This window comes from Zingiber officinale, chromosome 3B (assembly GCF_018446385.1).
Source record: "Zingiber officinale cultivar Zhangliang chromosome 3B, Zo_v1.1, whole genome shotgun sequence".
Lineage (NCBI taxonomy): Eukaryota > Viridiplantae > Streptophyta > Magnoliopsida > Zingiberales > Zingiberaceae > Zingiber > Zingiber officinale.
In genome coordinates this window covers 66,042,014-66,055,878 of record NC_055991.1, presented here as the reverse complement: position 1 = coordinate 66,055,878, position 13,865 = coordinate 66,042,014, and positions in this window count along the sequence as shown.

The following is a 13,865-nucleotide window of genomic DNA, read 5'->3' as shown; positions in this document are numbered from 1 at the left end:
TAAATAACTAGCTGAATTCATATCATATCATAAGGAGGTTCATGAGCATGCTAGATTAAATTTTAAGCTTCCTTGTACCCTAAATTTGTTCATGGCCGAAAGTTTCATGAGGAGATCCTAGGTTTTTAAGCATTCTAACCTTATGGAAAAATCTGTAAACAACTTGTACCACAGGTGAGGGGATACTTACATCCTTTCGCTTGTTGTTCCTAAAGAAAGTGGTACCCTTGTGAGGAGGAAGAAGGAGCTTCTCTTCCTAGTTCTCCCTTTTGTTTTCTCTTTCTTGTAAGGAGTAAACCTTGAGACTCCTTCTTTGGAATTGGTTTTCTTAGAGAGAAAACCTTAGCTTGGATTTTAGAAATGAGGGAGAGAGAGCTCTATGTCTCGGTGGAGAAGGAAGAAGGAGAAAGAAGGAAGAGGAAGAAGAAGGAGGAAGAATTAACAAATTTTCTTTCCCTTTTGTTCTCTCATTCCATTTATTCCTCATATAAATGAAACATGTCCTCATTCATCCCCTTAACCCCTCTATCTCTTCCCTCTCTTAATTCCCACGAAACTAGAGGAAAAAGAAGGAAGGAAGGCAACTTGGCTTTTGCTTGCTTCTTTCCTAAACCAATAGGAAGAGGAGGTAAGCTACTTGGTTTTCTCTTGTTCCTTTACTTAACTATCTTCTTACTTTTAACTACAATTTCCCTTCTTTTCTATTCATCTATTATTCATTACTCTAGTGGTTACCATACACCAATTTAACTCTATCATTTGTGGGAGGTTCAAGGTTCAAACCTTAACCTCACTTTCTTTTTATTTCATTTTGGTTTCTATTTCCATTTCTCTTTTTCTTTTATTCTAAAAGGAAAATACTCATAGGTATAGCTTATCATTTCGTGGGTGTTACACCAGGGACGTTCAAGAATTCTTCCTTCAGTATCCTGGAGATAATATGAACCTCATGCGAGCTTTTCCACCACTTTATAAGGTCCTGCCCATTGTGGTGTCAACTTACTAACATCCCCGACTGGTTTAATACGCTTCAATACTAGATCTCTCACTTGGAAAAATATAGGGATGACTCTTTTGTTATAATTTTACCTCATTCGTTGTCTATATGAGGCGAGACGAGTTGTAGCTTTATCTCTAATTTCCTCTATCAGGTCCAGCTCCATGAGTCATCTACCCTCATTGTCTGCATCATATAATTGTTTTCTATCAGATTCTACTCCCACCTCAATGGGAATTATTGCTTCTCCTCCATAAACTAATTGAAAGGGAGTAATTCCTGTAGCTTCTCGAGATGTAGTACGGTATGCCCAAAGAACGTTGGGTAGCTCATCTACCCAGCTACCTCCGACATGATCCAGTTTGGTTTTTAAACCCCTTATAATTTTCCTATTGGATACTTTCGCTTGACCATTACTTTGCGGATAAGCAACAGAGGTGAAAGCCTGAATAATACCATAACTTTTGCACCAGTCTAAGATTCTATCCCCTTGAAATTGCTTTCCATTATCAGAGACTAATTTATGAGGAATGTTGAATCTGCATATGATATTTTTCCACATAAATTTAATGACTGCAAGCGGTTCTGCTTCTACCCATTTAGAAAAATAATCAACTGCTCCAATAAAAACCTTCTTTGTGCAGCTGCCATAGGGAACGGGCCTACTATGTCCATACCCCATTGATCGAAGGGACACGAGACTATAGAGGTTCTCAATAACTGTGTACGATGATGTAAGATATTTTAATGTTTTTGACAAGAAATACAAGTTCTTACCAACTTGTTGGCATCCTCATGTAGAGTAGGCCAGAAATATCCTGCTAGTAAAATTTTACGAGCCAGGGATCTTCCTCCTATATGACTACCACATGAGCCTTGATGAACCTCCTATAAAATAAATTATATATCTTCTGTGCCAATACACTTGAGCAGAGGTCTAGAAAAAGCTCTTTTATATAATTGTTCTCCTATCATAGTGTATTGAGTAGCTCTTTTCTTAAATATCCTTGCTTGTTCCGCATTACTCGGAAGATTACCCTGCTGTAGATACAATATGATTTGAGCCCTCCAATCACCTTATATTTCTGCATCAGCCTGCCTTTCAATACAAGATATTAACAGAGTTTGTTCTACTGGCCGATCTAGATTCCAGGGTACTATAGCCGAGGCTAACTTAGCTAATTCATCTGCTACCTGATTCTCGGATCGAGGAACTTTTTGTATATTTACTTCTTGAAACTGGGCTTTCAATTTATCAAATGCCTCAACATATAATTTGAGCCTTTCATTATTAATTTCAAAATTAACTGATAGTTGTTGGATTGCTAATTTAGAGTCAGAATAGATGAGGACTCGAGCTGCTCCAATATGCCGAGCGGCTTGTAATCCAGTTATCAATGCTTCATATTCTGCCTCATTGTTAGTAGCTCTATAGTTCAACCTGATAGAAAGTTGGAGTCTATCTTCCCTTGGAGATATAAGAAGAACACCAATTCCGCTACCTTGTCTGGTCGAGGAGCCATCCACATAAACTTTCCAGATATTTTCTTCCTCAAGGCCTTGAACTTCTATAATGAAATCTGCTAGAGCTGGTGCCTTGATGGCCGAGCGGGGTTGATATTGTATGTCATATTCATCAAGTTTAGTTGTCCATTTGATCAGGCGACCTGATGCCTCTGGGTTGAGTAGCACCCGTCCGAGGGTACTGTTAGTTAATACAACAATTTCATGTGCTAAGAAATATGGGTGCAACCTCCGAGCAGTCAACACTAATGCATAAGCCAATTTTTCTAGTGTAGTATATCTACACTTGGCTCCTTTTAATAAATGGCTAGAGAAATATACAGGTTGTTGTTCCTTTCCTTCTTGTCTAACTAATACAGAGCCTACAGCGTTTTCATTAGCTAACAAATATACCGAGAGGGTCTCTCCTACTATAGGCTTAGCTAATACAGGAAGAGTAGACAAGTAATCTTTTAACTCTTGGAAGACCTTATCACATTCCTCGTTCCACTAAATTTGTTTGCCTTCCAGAGTATTTTAAAAAAATGGAAACAGTGATCGACCGACCTGGAAATGAACCTAGACAAGGCTGTAATCCGGCCAGTAAGTCTTTGAGCCTCCCTCATGTTATGAGGAGGCTCCATGTTCTGAAGCGCCTTGACTTTGCTCGGGTTGGCTTCTATTCCTCGCTCGGACACCATATATCCCAAGAATTTTCCCCATTTTGCTCCAAATAAACATTTGCCCAGGTTCAGCTTGAGCCCATATTGCCTCAATGTCTTGCAAGTCTCCTCTACATCCCTGCACAGATCAACAGCTTGAAGAGACTTAATTAAAATATCATCAACATATACTTCCATATTTCTTCCAATCTGCTTCTGGAAGACCTTATTCATAAGCCTTTGATAAGTTTCTCCTGCATTTTTTAGTCAGAAGGGCATAACATTATAACAATAAGTACCTTCAGATGTTATAAAACTGACCTTTTCTTGATCCTCTTTAGCTAAGGGGACCTGATGATAGCCCTGATAAGTGTCTAGCATAGAGATGTACTCACACCCGGCAGTGGAGTCAACAAGTTGATCGATCCTGGGTAATGGATAATAATCTTTTGGACAAGACTTGTTGAGATCTCGGAAATCAATGCATATGTAATACCCACTAAGCTTTTAAGATAAGCATATGAATGTAGGATTTTTGCCTTAGAAAAATAATAAGAAGTGGATTAAAGCAAAAAGAAATAAAATGAAACAAAAAGAAGAGGAGGTCAAGGATTGAACCTTGAACCTCTTATATTATAATTTATAGGATTAATTAGTAGAAACCAATTGGGATAGAGAGAAGATATTGATAGCAAAGGAGGGAAACTCATGATAAGGGTGAGAGTAAAAGTTAGCCAAAAGAAAACAAGAAAAGAGCAAGAGAAAGGCAACTTGCCTTCCTTCTTTCTCTCCCTCTTTCTTTCTTCATTTTGCCGAAAATTTAAGAGGGAATTAAAGGGATTCATTCCCCCTTATTTCATCATGAATGGTGAGAATAAATTAGAAAATAAAATAAATAAAAGAAAAATAGAAAATGGGTTAAGGGAGAAGGAAAGCAAAAATCAATTTTGCTACCTCTTCCCCCTTAACATAAAAGGGAGCAAGAAAAGAGAAGGTTATTTTTTCTCTCATTTCCTCATCCTCCCTCTCCCTCACCGAACACCACTTCCCTCTCCTCCATCTTCGGCCCCAAGCCAAGGTTTTCTCCTAAGAAAGCCTAAGATACAAGGAGGACTTAGCAAGGGCATCAAGGGAAAGGAACTAGAAGAAGAGGCTACTTCTTCCATCACCATACCTTAGATCCACAAGCGAAAAGGATGTAAGCTTCCCCTCACCTGTGGTACAAGGCTTTTTATGTGATTTTCGGATTTTATGAGGATTAGAAAACCTAGGAAAGAATTTTAGAAAATTCGGCTAAAGAAAGGGTTTTCAAATCTAGGAAGGTTTAAACAAGTCCTTATTTCATGATATGTTTTTGATGCTATGTAGGAAGAATTTTCTTCATGTTTTTATACATAATTGATGCTTGATCAGAGGAGTGCCTAACCCTAGAATTTCGGCCAAAAATATTTTAAAGAGGTTAGGGAAAACATTGTGTAACCAAACTAGTACAAAATTCCCTCCATGAACTACTAAGAGTCTTTTATTGGTTTTCTTGCTTGAAAGTTACTTGGAACCAAAAGAAATCCATTTATATGTTTCGGCCAAGAAAATGGCTTGGGGTTAGGAAGACCTTTAAATTTAAGTAACCATGTTTGTATGATAGTATATAGAGTTCTCTTAAAGAATTGCATGTTGAACATTGTTAGAAATTCATGAACTCTTATTTTAGATTTTCGGCCATGATAAGATGGATAGTTTAGAAAAGCTTGAACAAAATTCTAATATGCTCAAGACCTCTGTGATATCATGATATGAAAGTTGTTTAATGCTCTCATGTTTAATTTGAGTATAGAAAATTTGTTACATGATATATGACATGTAAGATCACAAGGGTCCTAGCGTGTTTATGAACCCACTTTGTATATGATGTTCTTAGTAATTTTTGCCATGAAACTTAGGTTTTCCATGTTTTAGGCCACTTAAAACCTAGTTTAAAGATTGGAATGTTTCGGCCATGAGGAAAAATAAAAGAAAAAGGGAAAGAAACCTAGGAAGCCTAAGACACAATTCACATGTATGTTTATTATGCTTGTCTTTATACATGCTATGAAACTTGTATGATTTCTTATGCTTTTAGGCCATTTGAAGCAAGTTTATATACTGTTGAGTTTCGGCCAAGTAGGGTTTAAAAGACCTAGAGGCCTTAGAAATGAAACCAAAGGTGTTAAAAATGCTTCTTATGGAAATATGATAATGTGTTGATTGTGTCACATGCTTGTATAATTTTTCCATGACCTAAATGGACAATTGTATGTTTCGGCCATGAAGGGATAGAGGCCCTAGAAACCCTAGAACAAAAATTAAATATGCTTATGTCACTCTACATGAAGTATGATAAGTAGAAAGACAAAGTTCCCATGCAATATGTTGTTTAATGACCTAATTGAGGCTAGGGTAAGTTTCGGCCATACATATTGTATAATGTCTTGTTATGAATCTATACATGATGTTAGTTCAAGTTCACATGATTGTATATTTGTTTTTATCCCTAATGAACACTTGTTAAAAGTTTGACCTTGACATATGTTAAGGGCTTAAAGGACTTAGGAACTAGCTCAATATGCTTACTATGTTACTTGGAAAAAATGCTATAAATGTGGTTTAAGGTTTCCATGCTTTCATGACATTTGGGACCTTGTTTCACACCTGATAGGGTTCGGCCACATGAAGTTTAGGGACTTGGAGAACTTAGAAACCAAGTAAATCATACTTATAATGTTTCCTATGAAATTTATGTAATGATAATTTAGATTCCACATGCTTGGAGGTTGTTTTTACCTAATTTGAGATCTAAGGGGATTCGGCCATGATAAGAACCCAAGAGATTAGGAAGCTTAGAACCCAAGCTAACTATGTTACCATATTTCTTATGATAGTATAATTACATGATACACCCTTATTCTTAAACATGTATGCTTGTGATTTCTACCTTCCATGATATGATATGTGCTTAGAAATATGCATGCTTTGATGATATGTTATGTCCTTAAAATATGCATGTTTTTATGATATGATACGTGTTTAGAAATATGCATGCTTTGATGATATGTTATGTGCTTAGAATATGCATGCTTGATGATATGCTATATGCTTAGAATATGCATGCTTTTATGATATGCTATGTGGAAGGAAATATGCATACTTTGATGATATGCAATGTACTTAAAATATGTATGCTTTTATGATATGCATGTTAATATGATGTATGCCTAAGTGATGCATACTTTTATATGATGTATGCCTAAGTGATGCATACTTTTATGACATGATGTATGCCTAAGTGATGCATACTTTTTATATGATGTATGCCTAAGTTATGCATGCTTGTATGATGTATGATATGTATAAGTATGATATGTATTTTACTTTGAATGGCTTGTACCAAAAGGGTGGACTCCTTATGCGCCCCTAGGTCAAATTACGGGCCTAGTAAAGGGTGGGCTCCTTACGTGCCCCTAGGTCGAGCTACGGGCCTAGTTTCCTAGTAGGATAAAGACTAGCTACCTTGGATCTACTTAGGATGCGCGCATTGTGTATGTATGTGGTACTAAGCCGGGGCCCTGAATATGTTCATATTACGTTCAAGTATATATGTAAGAAGAAATGGTTTTAAAGATCATGAGACATACACATGCTTTTCGGATAAATGTTTTCAAAATCATATTGCATATACCTTATGATCATGTTGTGATGATGCTATGATCTATGATATGCCATGATTAGACATGATTACGTTATGTTTCATGCTATGCTTGATATGCCATGCCACCTTATGATGATGCTATGATAAGATATGATTATGTTATGTTTCATGCTATGCTTGATATGCCATGCTACCTTATGATGATGCTATGATATGCCATGATTAGATATGATTATGTTGTGTATCATGCTATGCTTTAAGAGATGATATGCCATGACTAGTTATGATTTTTGTTATGTTGCATGATATGCTTAAAGAGTATGATATGTTATGCCATGACTAGTTGAGATCATGTTATGTTGAGATATTCTTTGATCATATGATGATTTTCAATTTTAGTGAGTAGGAAAGGAACTTACTGAGCCATGAGTGCTCACAGCTTACTTTCCTTGTACCGCAGATAAAGGAAAAAAGCTGGATGTGCTAAAGGAGCAGCAGGAGAGGAAAGGAGATGTGTGTGGCTGTGGCTAGGCAACCAAATAAGAACCTGCTTTAAGAACTTTTAAGAATTACGCTTTGGTTTCATAAATTGTAGTACTAAATGGGTGACTTGATGTTATGTTCCTATTTATCTTGTTATCATGTTATGGAAACCATATTAGTGTAGTTCGGATATGCAAACAAAAGAAAAGTTTTATTAATCTAAGAAAAATTATTTTAAGTCTTCCGCTGTAATATGTACGTAGAGTATCGTAGCCCCGTCCCTTAGGGTTAGCAGGGAGGGCGGGCGTTACAGGTTGGTATCAGAGCCAAAGTTTTTGCCAGCTCACTACACACACATCAAGCCTCCGACCTGCCGCTCCAAGTAAGAATGTTTATGTTTAATTTTATATGCTCATGTTTATTTTCTTGTGTTATACTATTTTCTTGATTTATTCTTTGAATTTCTTATATGCTTATGCTTAGTTTCATGTTATATGACTTATGCCTTATTTCTGTTCTCGTTATATTGCCTATGCTTTATTTTCTTTGTTATATTGCCTATGCTTTATTTCCTTATGTTATGTTGTTGTCACTCTATTCTTTATTTTTCCCTATGTTGCTTATGCTTTAGTTTCATGGTTTACTTGCTTATGTTTGATGCTTTATTCTATGCTTTTAGTTATAATTTAGATTAGGATTTCATATTGGTAGGTTAGGAATAATACCAGAACAAATAGATAGAAACAAAACAGTACGTTAGATTGGCTAAAAACGATAACCACTTACACTAGTCTATTTGTCCTTATTTAGATAAACATGGTTAGGACACGCAATACTCGAACCGAGGGAACAGTGACTCCACCAGACCTGACGCAGGTAGTCGCAAATCTCCAGCATCAGATTGCCGAGCAACAGCAGCTGATCACTACCTTAATGGGTCAGCAAGGCAACCCAGTTACCCCACCGGCAAATCAGAATGCACTACCGGTTATACCTACAGCCGCGCCAGTGCCCCCGGCAGCTCCTACTCCGATGGTCCGACAAGAGACCTATCTGATTCAGTGGCAAAGGCTTAAGCCGGAAGCATTCTCGGGAAACTGCGAACCATGGGATGCGCAAGCCTGGCTCAAAACCGTGGAAAGCATAATGGAACTACTGGATTGGCCTGAACACGAGAAGGTCAAATGCGCGTCGTTCTGCCTTACCGGAGATGCCCGAATGTGGTGGGACCGAGTGAAGGCGAAAAGACAAATAAACCAAATGCAGTGGACAGATTTTGAGACAGAGTTCTTAGAGGAATTTTTCCATATGCAAGTGACCAACAAGCACTATGACGAGTTCACTGAGTTCCGGCAAGGTGATCTGTCAGTTAACGAAGCCGTCAAGAGGTTCAACCGCCTAGCCCGTCTGTGCCCAGAACTGATCCGTACTGAAAAAGAAAGGGTCCGGTTAATGTTAAAGATGCTCCGACCCGAGATAGCCCTGAACGTAGCAGGTGGAGTTAATAGACCACAGACTGCAGAGGAGCTAGTCAGCAGTGCCCTAATTACCGAGCACTACCAGAAAGCAATGAACAAGGGCATGAACCAAGCACTGACCGGAGGACAAAAATCGCACAATACCAGAACCGACTAGAAAGGAAACTCAAGTGGAAAGAGGAAACAGTGGAATAAAACAAAAGGTGGTCCGGCCAATAAGCAGACCAAGTACCCTCAGTGTGCCACATGTGGGAAGATGCATTCTGGAGTATGTCTCCTAAGTACCAAAAAGTGCTATAACTGCGGAAAGGAAGGCCATCTAGCGAGAAATTGCCCAACTCAACCTCAAGCACCACCTCCGCAGAACTTTCAGAACAGGAGTGCCCCCGCACAGCTTCACCAGATGCAAGCTGCCATAGAAGGGACTTCAATCAGCCAAGGAAGATTGGAAGCCCCTCCCGCTATGACAAACGCCAGAGTCTACTCTCTCGCTCAAGATGACGTGGCAAACGCCTCTACTATCGTCACAGGTCAGCTATCTAATTTCAGTCAGTATGCTAGAATTTTTATTCAATACTGAAAGCGAACTGATGAGTGAATCCATCGAGAAACTGAAACTTGTTTCGTATCCGTTAGTTGAAACCATGTCCGGACGACTCTCTACCCTCACCATAACACCAACGTTATTCGAGAACATGTTAGAGAAGCAAACCAGGGACCCGAGCCTTCAAAGAATTAAGCAAGAGACCGCAGAAGGAAAGAATGACGGGTTCCGTATCGCAGATGATGGAATATTATACCTCAGGGATCGATTATGTATTCCAGAGGATCCAGAGTTGCAAAAGAAGACACTGGAAGAAGCCCATACAACGGCTTATGCAATGCACCCGGGTTCCACTAAGATGTACCAGGACCTGAAAAAGAAATTTTGGTGGTCCGGTATGAAAAGAGAAGTGGCTCAGTACGTCAGTACTTGTCTGACGTGCCAAAGGGTAAAAGCTGAACACCAGAGACCCGGCGGATTATTACAACCTGTCCAAATTCCAGAATGGAAATGGGAAGAAATCTCCATGGATTTCATTTCAGGTCTACCCAAGACGACAAACGAATATGATGCTATATGGGTGATCGTGGACAGATTGACGAAGTCTGCACACTTTTTGGCGATCAAGATGACATATTCAACTGAACAACTAGCTCAGCTATATGTTAAGGAAATCGTCAGATTACATGGTATCCCTAAGACCATTATTTCTGATAGAGACGGACGTTTTGTCTCGCACTTTTGGGAGTGCGTTCAGAAGGCCCTCGGCACGAAGTTGTTGTTTAGCACAGCGTTCCACCCACAGACTGATGGGCAGACTGAAAGAGTAATCAAATATTGGAGGATATGTTAAGAGCTTGTGCCCTGGACTTCAAGGGAAGCTGGTGCCGATATTTATACCTGGCAGAATTCGCCTACAATAATAGCTACCACGCTACTATTGGAATAGCACCTTACGAAGCTCTATATGGGCGGAAGTGTAGATCTCCTATATGCTGGTATGAAAGTGGTGAAAAGAAGGAAATGGGGTTCCGAACGGAACTTATTGATGACACCACCCGAGTTATACAAAAGATCCGTCAACGAATAGAAACAGTTCAGAGTCAGCAGAAGAATTATGTCGATAAACGACACAGGCCGCTAGAATTCAACATCGGAGACTTGGTATTCCTTAAAGTATTCCCCATGAAAGGGATAATGAGGTTTGGAAAGAAGAGCAAGTTAAGCCCACGATACGTAGGACCGTACCGGATTTTAGAAAGAGTGGGCCAAGTCGCATACAGACTATAACTACCTCCAGACATGGAAGCCATTCACAATGTGTTCCATGTATCGATGCTCAAGAAGTGTATTCCCAGCACAGCTCAAGTAATTGAGCCACAGTCGGTACAGGTTCAAGAGGACCTAAGTTATGAAAGTAGACCTATTCAAATCTTGGACCGAGAAGTCAAGAGATTAAGGAACAAAGAGATACCCTTAGTAAAGGTTCTATGGCGGAATCAACGATTTGAAGAAGCCACCTGGGAACGCGAGGACGATATGAAACAAAAGTACCTGGAGCTATTTTAAAGTTCGAGGATGAACTTTTTATGAGGTACGGGGTACTGTAACACCCACTAAGCTTTTAAGATAAGCATATGAATGTAGGATTTTTGCCTTAGAAAAATAATAAGAAGTGGATTAAAGCAAAAAGAAATAAAATGAAACAAAAAGAAGAGGAGGTCAAGGATTGAACCTTGAACCTCTTATATTATAATTCATAGGATTCATTAGTAGAAACCAATTGAGATAGAGAGAAGACATTGATAGCAAAGGAGGGAAACTCATGATAAGGTTGAGAGTAAAAGTTAGCCAAAAGAAAACAAGAAAAGAGCAAGAGAAAGGCAACTTGCCTTCCTTCTTTCTCTCCCTCTTTCTTTCTTCATTTTGCCAAAAATTTAAGAGGGAATTAAAGGGATTCATTCCCCCTTATTTCATCATGAATGGTGAGAATAAATTAGAAAATAAAATAAATTAAAGAAAAATAGAAAATGGGTTAAGGGAGAAGGAAAGCAAAAATCAATTTTGCTACCTCTTCCCCCTTAACATAAAAGGGAGCAAGACAAGAGAAGGTTATTTTTTCTCTCATTTCCTCATCCTCCCTCTCCCTCACCGAACACCACTTCCCTCTCCTCCATCTTCGGCCCCAAGCCAAGGTTTTCTCCTAAGAAAGCCTAAGATACAAGGAGGACTTAGCAAGGGAATCAAGGGAAAGGAACTAGAAGAAGAGGCTACTTCTTCCATCACCATACCTTAGATCCACAAGCGAAAAGGATGTAAGCTTCCCCTCACCTGTGGTACAAGGCTTTTTATGTGATTTTCGGATTTTATGAGGATTAGAAAACCTAGGAAAGAATTTTAGAAAATTCGGCTAAAGAAAGGGTTTTCAAATCTAGGAAGGTTTAAACAAGTCTTTATTTCATGATATGTTTTCTATGCTATGTAGGAAGAATTTTCTTCATGTTTTTATACCTAATTGATGCTTGATCAGAGGAGTGCCTAACCCTAGAATTTCGGCCAAAAATATTTTAAGGAGGTTAGGGAAAGCATTGTGTAACCAAACTAGTACAAAATTCCCTCCATGAACTACTAAGGGTCTTTTATTGGTTTTCTTGCTTGAAAATTACTTGGAACCAAAAGAAATCCATTTATATGTTTCGGCCAAGAAAAGGGCTTAGGGTTAGTAAGACCTTTAAATTTAAGTAACCATGTTTGTATGATAGAATATAGAGTTCTCTTAAAGAATTGCATGTTGAACATTGTTAGAAATTCATGAACTCTTATTTTAGATTTTCGGCCATGATAAGATGGATAGTTTAGAAAAGCTTGAACAAAATTCTAATATGCTCAAGACCTCTGTGATATCATGATATGAAAGTTGTTTAATGCTCTCATGTTTAATTTGAGTATAGAAAATTTGTTACATGATATATGACATGTAAGATCACAAGGGTCCTAGCTTGTTTATGAACCCACTTTGTATATGATGTTCTTAGTAATTTTTGCCATGAAACTTACTTAGGTTTTCCATGCTTTAGGCCACTTAAAACCTAGTTTAAAGATTGGTAGGTTTCGGCCTTGAGGAAAAATAAAAGAAAAAGGGAAAGAAACCTATGAAGCCTAAGACACAATTCACATGTATGTTTATTATGCTTGTCTTTATACATGCTATGAAACTTGTATGATTTCTTATGCTTTTAGGCTATTTGAAGCAAGTTTATATACTGTTGAGTTTCGGCCAAGTAGGGTCTAAAAGGCCTAGAGGCCTTAGAAATGAAACCGAAGGTGTTAAAAATGCTTCTTATGGAAATATGATAATGTGTTGATTGTGTCACATGCTTGTATAATTTTTCCATGACCTAAATGGACCATTGTATGTTTCGGCCATGAAGGGATAGAGTCCCTAGAAACCCTAGAACAAAAATTAAATATGCTTATGTCACTCTACATGAAGTATGATAAGTAGAAAGACAAAGTTCCCATGCAAAATGTTGTTTAATGGCCTAATTGAGACTAGGGTAAGTTTCGGCCATTCATATTGTATAATGTCTTGTTATGAATTTATACATGATGTTAGTTCAAGTTCACATGATTGTATATTTGTTTTTAGTCCTAATGAACACTTGTTAAAAGTTTGACCATGACATATGTTAAGGGCTTGAAGGACTTAGGAACTAGCTCAATATGCTTACTATGTTACTGGGAAAAAATGCTATAAATGTGGTTTAAGGTTTCCATGCTTTCATGACATATGGGACCTTATTTCACACCTGATAGGGTTCGGCCACATGAAGTTTAGGGACTTGGAGAACTTAGAAACCAAGTAAATCATATTTATAATGCTTCCTATGAAATTTATGTAATGATAATTTAGATTCCACATGCTTGGAGGTTGTTTTTACCTAAATTGAGATCTAAGGGGGTTCGGCCATGATAAGAACCCAAGAGATTAGGAAGCTTAGAACCCAATCTAACTATGTTACCATATTTCTTATAATAGTATAATTACATGATACACCCTTATGCTTAAACATGTATGCTTGTGATTTCTACCTTCCAAGATATGATATGTGCTTAGAAATATGCATGCTTTGATGATATGTTATGTCCTTAAAATATGCATGTTTTTATGATATGATACGTGTTTAGAAATATGCATGCTTTGATGATATGTTATGTGCTTAGAATATGCATGCTTGATGATATGCTATATGCTTAGAATATGCATGCTTTTATGATATGCTATGTGGAAGGAAATATGCATACTTTGATGATATGCTATGTACTTAAAATATGTATGCTTTTATGATATGCATGTTATAATGATGTATGCCTAAGTGATGCATACTTTTATGATATGATGTATGCCTAAGTGATGCATACTTTTATATGATGTATGCCTAAGTGATGCATACTTTTATGACATGATGTATGCCTAAGTGATGCATACTTTTTATATGATGTATGCCTAAGT